The following is a 6,809-nucleotide window of genomic DNA, read 5'->3' as shown; positions in this document are numbered from 1 at the left end:
AGAAGTCTTTTTTATAGAGGAATTCTAATATCATACCCAATCCAGAGGGGGTATTAATCTCCACCCAAACACCCCTGAATCTGCATAATTACTTCCTCCCAAAGAGTGTGAGAAAGGGAAAAATAACTTTACAGTGGAGGAACCTGACAAACACTACTCAACCATGTGATCAAGAATGACATCAGCCATGGTAAGTCATGTTGATAATATTTACCCTTGACGTGATGTAATGAAAAGGTCACTTTTCCTGTGGTCTTCCTCCCCCAAAAATTATAATCCCAATCTAACCATGAGAAAAACATCAGACAAATCCTAATTGATGGATATTCCACAAATTACCTCACCAGTACTCCTCAAAACTATAAAGGTCATGAGAAACAAGGAAAGACTGAGAAACTGTCAGAGGCAATGGGGGATCAATGGGATGGAATCCTGGAACAGAAAAAAAGGATGTTAGTGAAAAAATTGGTAAATTCCAAATAAACTTTTGATTTTGATTATAATAATTACTAGTGGGGCGCCTGGGTGGCTCAGTTGGTTAAACAACTGCCTTCGGCTCAGGTCATGATCCTGGAGTCCCGGGATTGAGTCCTGCATCGGGCTCCCTGCTCAGCGGGAAGCCTGTTTCTCCCTCTGCTTGTGCTCTCTCTCTCTGACAAATAAGTAAATAAAATCTTTAAAAAATTTTAAATAATAATAAGAATTACTAGTAATTTTTAGTTTTGATAATTGCACCATGATTATGTAAGATGTAAACATTATGGGAAACTGAATGAAAAGTATACTAACTTTTCCGCAGATTTAAAATTATTCCAGGGGCACCTAGGTGGCTCAGTCAGTAAAGCGTCTGCCTTAGGTCCTGATCCCAGGGTCCTGGGATGGAGCCCTCCATCGGGCTGCCTGCTCAGCGTGGAGCCTGCTTCTCCTCTCCCTCTGCCTGCTGCTCTGCCTACTTGTGCTCTCTATATCAAATAAATAAATAAAATCTTTAAAAAAAAAAGATAAAATTATTCCAAAATAAAAAAGTTTATTAAAAAAAAAAGAAGACAATAGAGGGAAAAAGGGAAATGTTAGTGATCTTTACTGCTAAACTTTTAAGATGCCTTTAAGCCCCTGTGGTGCATCTGGGCTCAGGGTAGGGACCCTTCCTGGGAAGTAGCCTGAGGGAACCTCCCACAACCCTACTCCTGAAAGGTGAATTCTGTAAATACTTATCGAGCTGTACACTTAAGGTTTGTTTCCTTTTCTGTGATAAATAGCAAACATTTAACAGTAAATTTAAAGATCAAATTGATTTTATTCAGCGATTCATGAATCGGGCAGCATCACATCTAGCAAGGAGCTCCAATGAGCTATAGAAAATGAAAAGTTTTTAAAGGTGGAAAGAGGATAGGAAAAGAAAATTATTGGCAAAGAATGCATTGTTTCAGGCAAGACAGCCTTCCTAAAGAGATCAAAAGGGGTCTATCAAGAAGATTATCTCATTATGCTTACCAGACAATTCCATGTTGTCTGGTTAAAGGTTATTCCTGGGAGGTTGCAACTACAATTAGATTAGGCATTAAATCTTTTTTAGCTAGTGTGGAATTTAGCACAAGTGACTCCATTTTGAGACTGCTTTCTCATTTTTTTTTTTTAAGGATTTTATTTATTTATTTGACAGAGAGACACAGCGAGAGAGGGAACACAAGCAGGGGGAGGGGGAGAGGGAGAAGCAGGCTTCCTGTGGAGCAGGGAGCCCGATGCGGGGCTCGGGGCTCGATCCCAGGACCCTGAGATCATGACCTGAGCCGAAGGCAGATGCTTAACGACTGAGCCACCCAGGCGCCCCTGCTTTCTCATTTTTAACATCTACATGTAAACTTTCACTCTCTATCTTTCTCTCTCTCTCTACACACACACACACACACACACACATTAAAAAAAAAAAAAAAAAAAAAAACTTTGGGAAGGCCTGTGGTTAATGGGCTTCAAAACTCCAGACTCTGATGGTAAGAGCTCCTGCCCAGCTCCTCTCTGAGAAGAAATTCAGGATGGGGCATACTGTGATGTCTTCCAATCTAATCTTTTGCAAAATAGCATGACTTAGTCAACAAAGAGTTCAGAGATTGGAGTCATCTAGAATTCTTCCTGGTCCCACCACCCAAGGATGAGCTTGAGCAAACTGTGCCATCACTGAAGTTCCTGACTCTCTCTCAGTAAAGCAATAAGGCTAGCCCTATCTTCTGTGTTAGTTTTAGGTATCTTTCAGGGCTTGGATTTGGAGTGTTCAAAAATACACAAACATTGTCTTCAAGTAATGGGTCTATGGATGACTTATTTCTTCTTCATTCTTTTCTATATTTTCCAAATTTTCTTCAATTAATCACTTAACACATAATTTTAAAATCACATAGACAATAGGAAAAAAGTAATGTGTGTGTGTGTGTGTGTGTATTTTTTTTTTAAAGTAGGCTCCACGCCTAGCATGGAGCCCAACACAGTGCTTGAACTCACAACCCTGAAATCAAGACCTGAGCTGAGATCAAGAGTTGGCCACTTAACCAATTGAGCCCCCCAGGTGTCCCACAAAAAAGTAATATTTGAATCCAGTTTGGTTTATGTAGATGTTCCAGGAGCTGGAGCAGGAAATATCTCCTAGTAAGTTTTCTGGTTTAGTAAAATTGGCTTTCTTTTCTTTTCTTTTTTTTTAATTCTCCAATCTCTTTAACACGAATTCAGGTCAAAATAGTTCTCTTAGGCTATTAATAAACTATTTTACCATAGGTGGCAAAGTTCATAAACACTCACCAGCACCATAACTTGTGCATAGTTATAAACACAATTCAATAAATATGAATTGAAAAATCATAGTGTGCCAGTCACTGGTGATATGAAGAACAGCAACATTCAGATCCTAATCATCCTGGACTCCTGGGATTCCATAAATGGAGGTAAATGAAAATCTTCTCTGGAGTGTTCTGACATGCTCGTAAATCACCCAAGTCATTTTGATCCCAACTTGCTGCCACCTGACCCATTGATGCATTTGGATCGGAGGATGGTTGCAGGGCACTCTCACAAGGAGCAGTGCCCAGCAAAATTGGCTTTCTGTCCAAGTTTGCTGACAAGAAAAGTACAGGAGGAAGAAGGCCGACTGCGTGTAAGAACACCTAATTTCCAGCCCCACATCTGCCATAACTGAGTATGTGGCTTCTGGTCTAGAATTGAAATGGGGTTTCAAGGAGCTACACTGGGACTCTGCATTCATCAGTTCCCTGGCTCCATTGGCTCCATAGAATTTGTGGTCCTCAACTCAATCAAACCAAATTATATGCTGATTAACCCTGCTCCCTTTGCCCCAATTACAAGTACTGAAATTGATAAAAGAAAGTGTAAGATTTTTGTGGTTAAAAAAGAAAATCTAAATAGGACATTGGGTCCTTGGCTGGCTCAGTCAGTAGAGCATGTGACTTGTGATCTCATGGCTGTGAGTTCAAGCCCCATGTTGGGTGTAGAGATTACTAAAATAAATAAATAAGGGCGCCTGGTGGCTCAGTCAGTTAAGCTTCTACCTTCAGCTCAGGTTGTGATCCCAGGGTCAGCTGGGGAATCTGCTTCTCCCTCTCACTTCTCCCTCTCCCACTGCCCCTCCCCCTCCCCACTGCTCATGCTCTCACTCTCTCAAAGAAATAAGTAAATCTTTTAAAAATCATTTAAAATAAATAAATTTTAAAAAAATTAATAGGACATGAAATAATATGTTGTGCCTCTCCATGCCACACCCCATGATTTGGAATGAGAATCCTAGTTAGAAACAGACTTGGCTCTTTGGTCAAGCCAAAGCCAAGTCTAGTCCAGGACTAGGAAGCTCTTCCACTCTGCTCGCTGCACCTTTGCTCTTCCTAGAAGGAAATTCTAAAACTTTCTTTATTGGGTAGGAAATAATGAGTTTTTGCATATTTAAATTTGACTCTACTTGCGCTCAACATCTACTGAAGAGCGTTAGCTTTCTTCAGATAGTTGAGCCCATTTCTTTGGAGGAGAGCAGTTGTGTTTTTGCCCACTATAAACATGAAACTGTCCATTCACACAAGAATGAGGAAGAGAGATGGGGCACAGCTATGGCACAGGCAGCCTTGCTGTCACTGTCCCTGTTTACAGGCCTATTTCTCACCACCCTTCCCCCTCCTCACCTCACACCTGCTCTGCCTTTTTAAACCATCCACATGAAAGTGAGTCCCTCTCCTCCCCCACCCACCACAGCCTCCACTACTGCTTCAGTTTGCTGTGTTGCTTATTATTTTTAAACACCCACTATCTATTTCATAGAAGTCTAAGGAGAGAAGAGAAGACCAAAGTGTGTTCTTGGTCTGCCATCTTGATTCAGAAGGCTCCAACCCCAATTGCTTTCTATCATGCTCAATTGTCTCTAAGAGTCTGGTTAACTGACAATACCCTTAACTTGTTTTCCAGGACTATTCAGGATTCATTTTTTTAAAAATACTTTTTTTGGAGGGTGCCTGGGTGGCTCAGTTGGTTGAGCATCTGACACTTGATCTCAGCTGAGGTCTTGATCTTGGGGTCATGAGTTGGGGCCCCACATCGGACTTTATGCTGGGCATGAAGCCTACTTAAAAAAAATAAATACTAAAAAAAAAAAAAAAATACTTTTTCTTTTACCTAAATAGGCTTTGGAGGGGAAGGGAAGTAGATCCCTATGTTCAACCCTATGTGCTGAACCAAAACCAATCCAAAAATTTTGTACTCTCAAAAACTTTGCCTGCAGCTAGATAGTGAACAGAAAACAGTGCCATTGTCCTGTTAACCTCTCAATTTTTTTTTAATTTTTTTTTTTTTTAGATTTTATTTATTTGAGAGAGAGAGACAGAGATAGTGTGAGAGAGAGCACAAGTGGGGAGGAGAGGGAGAAGCAGGCTCCCCACAGAGCAGGGAGCCCGATGTGAGGCTCGATCCCAGGACCCTGGGATCATGACCTGAGCCGAAGGCAGACGCTTAACTGACTGAGCCACCCAGGCACTCTAGCCCCTCAATTTTTATGTAGAAGGAACTCAAATAGATTGACAAGAAAAACACTAAGTCTCCAGTACAAAAACAGGCAAAAAAATATATGAGTAAATCAAAAAGCAATGAAACTTTTTTTTTTCTTTTTTTTAAAGAGAGAGAGAAAATGAGAATGTGGGGAGGGGCAGAGGGAGAGAGAATCTTAAGCAGGCTCCATGTCTGTCCTGGGGCAGAGCCTGACACAGATGCAGACAAGGAGCTCATGACCCTGAGATCATGACCTGAGCAGAAATCAAGAGTTGGATGTTTAACCAACTGAGCCACCCAGACGCCCCTGCAACAGACATTTTTAAATGAATCTTGCCTGTAATCTAACATGCAAATTAAAACAAATGAAATAGATTTTTAGTGATCAAATTTTATTTTTTTATTTTATTTTTTTAAAGATTTATTTATTTGACAGAGAGAGACACAGCGAGAGAGGGAACACAAGCAGGGGGAGTGGGAGAGGGAGAAGCGGGCTTCCCGCGGAGCAGGGAGCCCGATGTGGGGCTCGATCCCAGCACCCTGGGATCATGACCTGAGCCAAAGGCAGACGCTTAACGACTGAGCCACCCAGGCGCCCCTAGTGATCAAATTTTTAAAAAAAATTTAATGAAATGCTCGATACAAGAGTTGACGAGACAGTCAGTGGTATACAGTGTTTGTGCAACCATAGATTGATGTAACCTTTCTGGAGTTAAATTTGATACCATCAACAAGTTTAAGTTCATACTCTTTAAATTAGTAATTCTTTGATGCAAAGATCCCATAATATACAGAAACTCCAGCCAAAAGTTGTTTACAAGGATGTATATCAGGTGTATAAGAAATAAAAATTAGGGTTGCCTGGGTGGCTCAGTCAGTTAAGCGACAAGTCATGATCCCAAGGTCCTGGGATGGAGCCCTGTGTTGGGCTCCCTGCTCAGCAAGGAGTTTGCTTCTCCCTCTCCCCCTGCCCCCTCCCCTGCCCCTGCTCATGCTCTTTCTCGCTCACTCTCTCAAATAAATAAATAAAATCTTTTTTAAAAAAAAATAGAAATTAAAATGATCATGAGATAAAATTTCACATCCAGCTGATAGTCAAAAATTTAGAAGTTCATACTAAGCATGACAAATATGTGAAGCTACCAGGGCTTGTATCTTACTGTGGATGGCTTACCTTATTACAAACACTTTGAGAGCAATTTGGCACTATCTGGTTAGTTTTAAGATACAGGTAACCTATGACCAAATAAGTTCTGCTTCTAGGTAAATACCTTAGAGTAGTATTTTCAAACTTTTTGATTATCAGCTACAGTAATAAACTAATTTCATGACCCAGTATATAATATATGTAAAAACATATTTATAGAGTTTTGCAAAATAATACTTAACCATATCTTGTGCTATGCACTCTATTTTCTTGTTTTCCAGTCCAGTTCACTTTTTAAAATGCACACAATAAATCATTAGATTGAGTTCATGACCTGGGACTGATAGTCAGGTTGCTGTTTAAGAGAGGGCTGCTCTGAATATCTACTGCTGCATACCAATTCACCCCAAAACCTAATGGCTTCAAACAACAATTTATTATTACCATGTCTCATAGTACTCGGGTTGATATTTCCCTTTATGTTAATCAGTAAGATTTAAGTGAAATTATCTTGTTGGAACTTCAGTTGCTTGTCAATGACATGAGTGACTTTTTTGCTGTGTAGGATAATAGCTTTTGGATATTAGAAGAATATTTCCTAAATTTTTTGTGCTATTCATAATGTGACAGC

Source organism: Mirounga angustirostris, unplaced genomic scaffold (assembly GCF_029215605.1).
Source record: "Mirounga angustirostris isolate CCGP_5_RB_7025 unplaced genomic scaffold, mMirAng1.0.hap1 SCAF_3, whole genome shotgun sequence".
NCBI classification, from domain to species: domain Eukaryota; kingdom Metazoa; phylum Chordata; class Mammalia; order Carnivora; family Phocidae; genus Mirounga; species Mirounga angustirostris.
Note: the sequence above shows the minus strand (reverse complement) of the source record.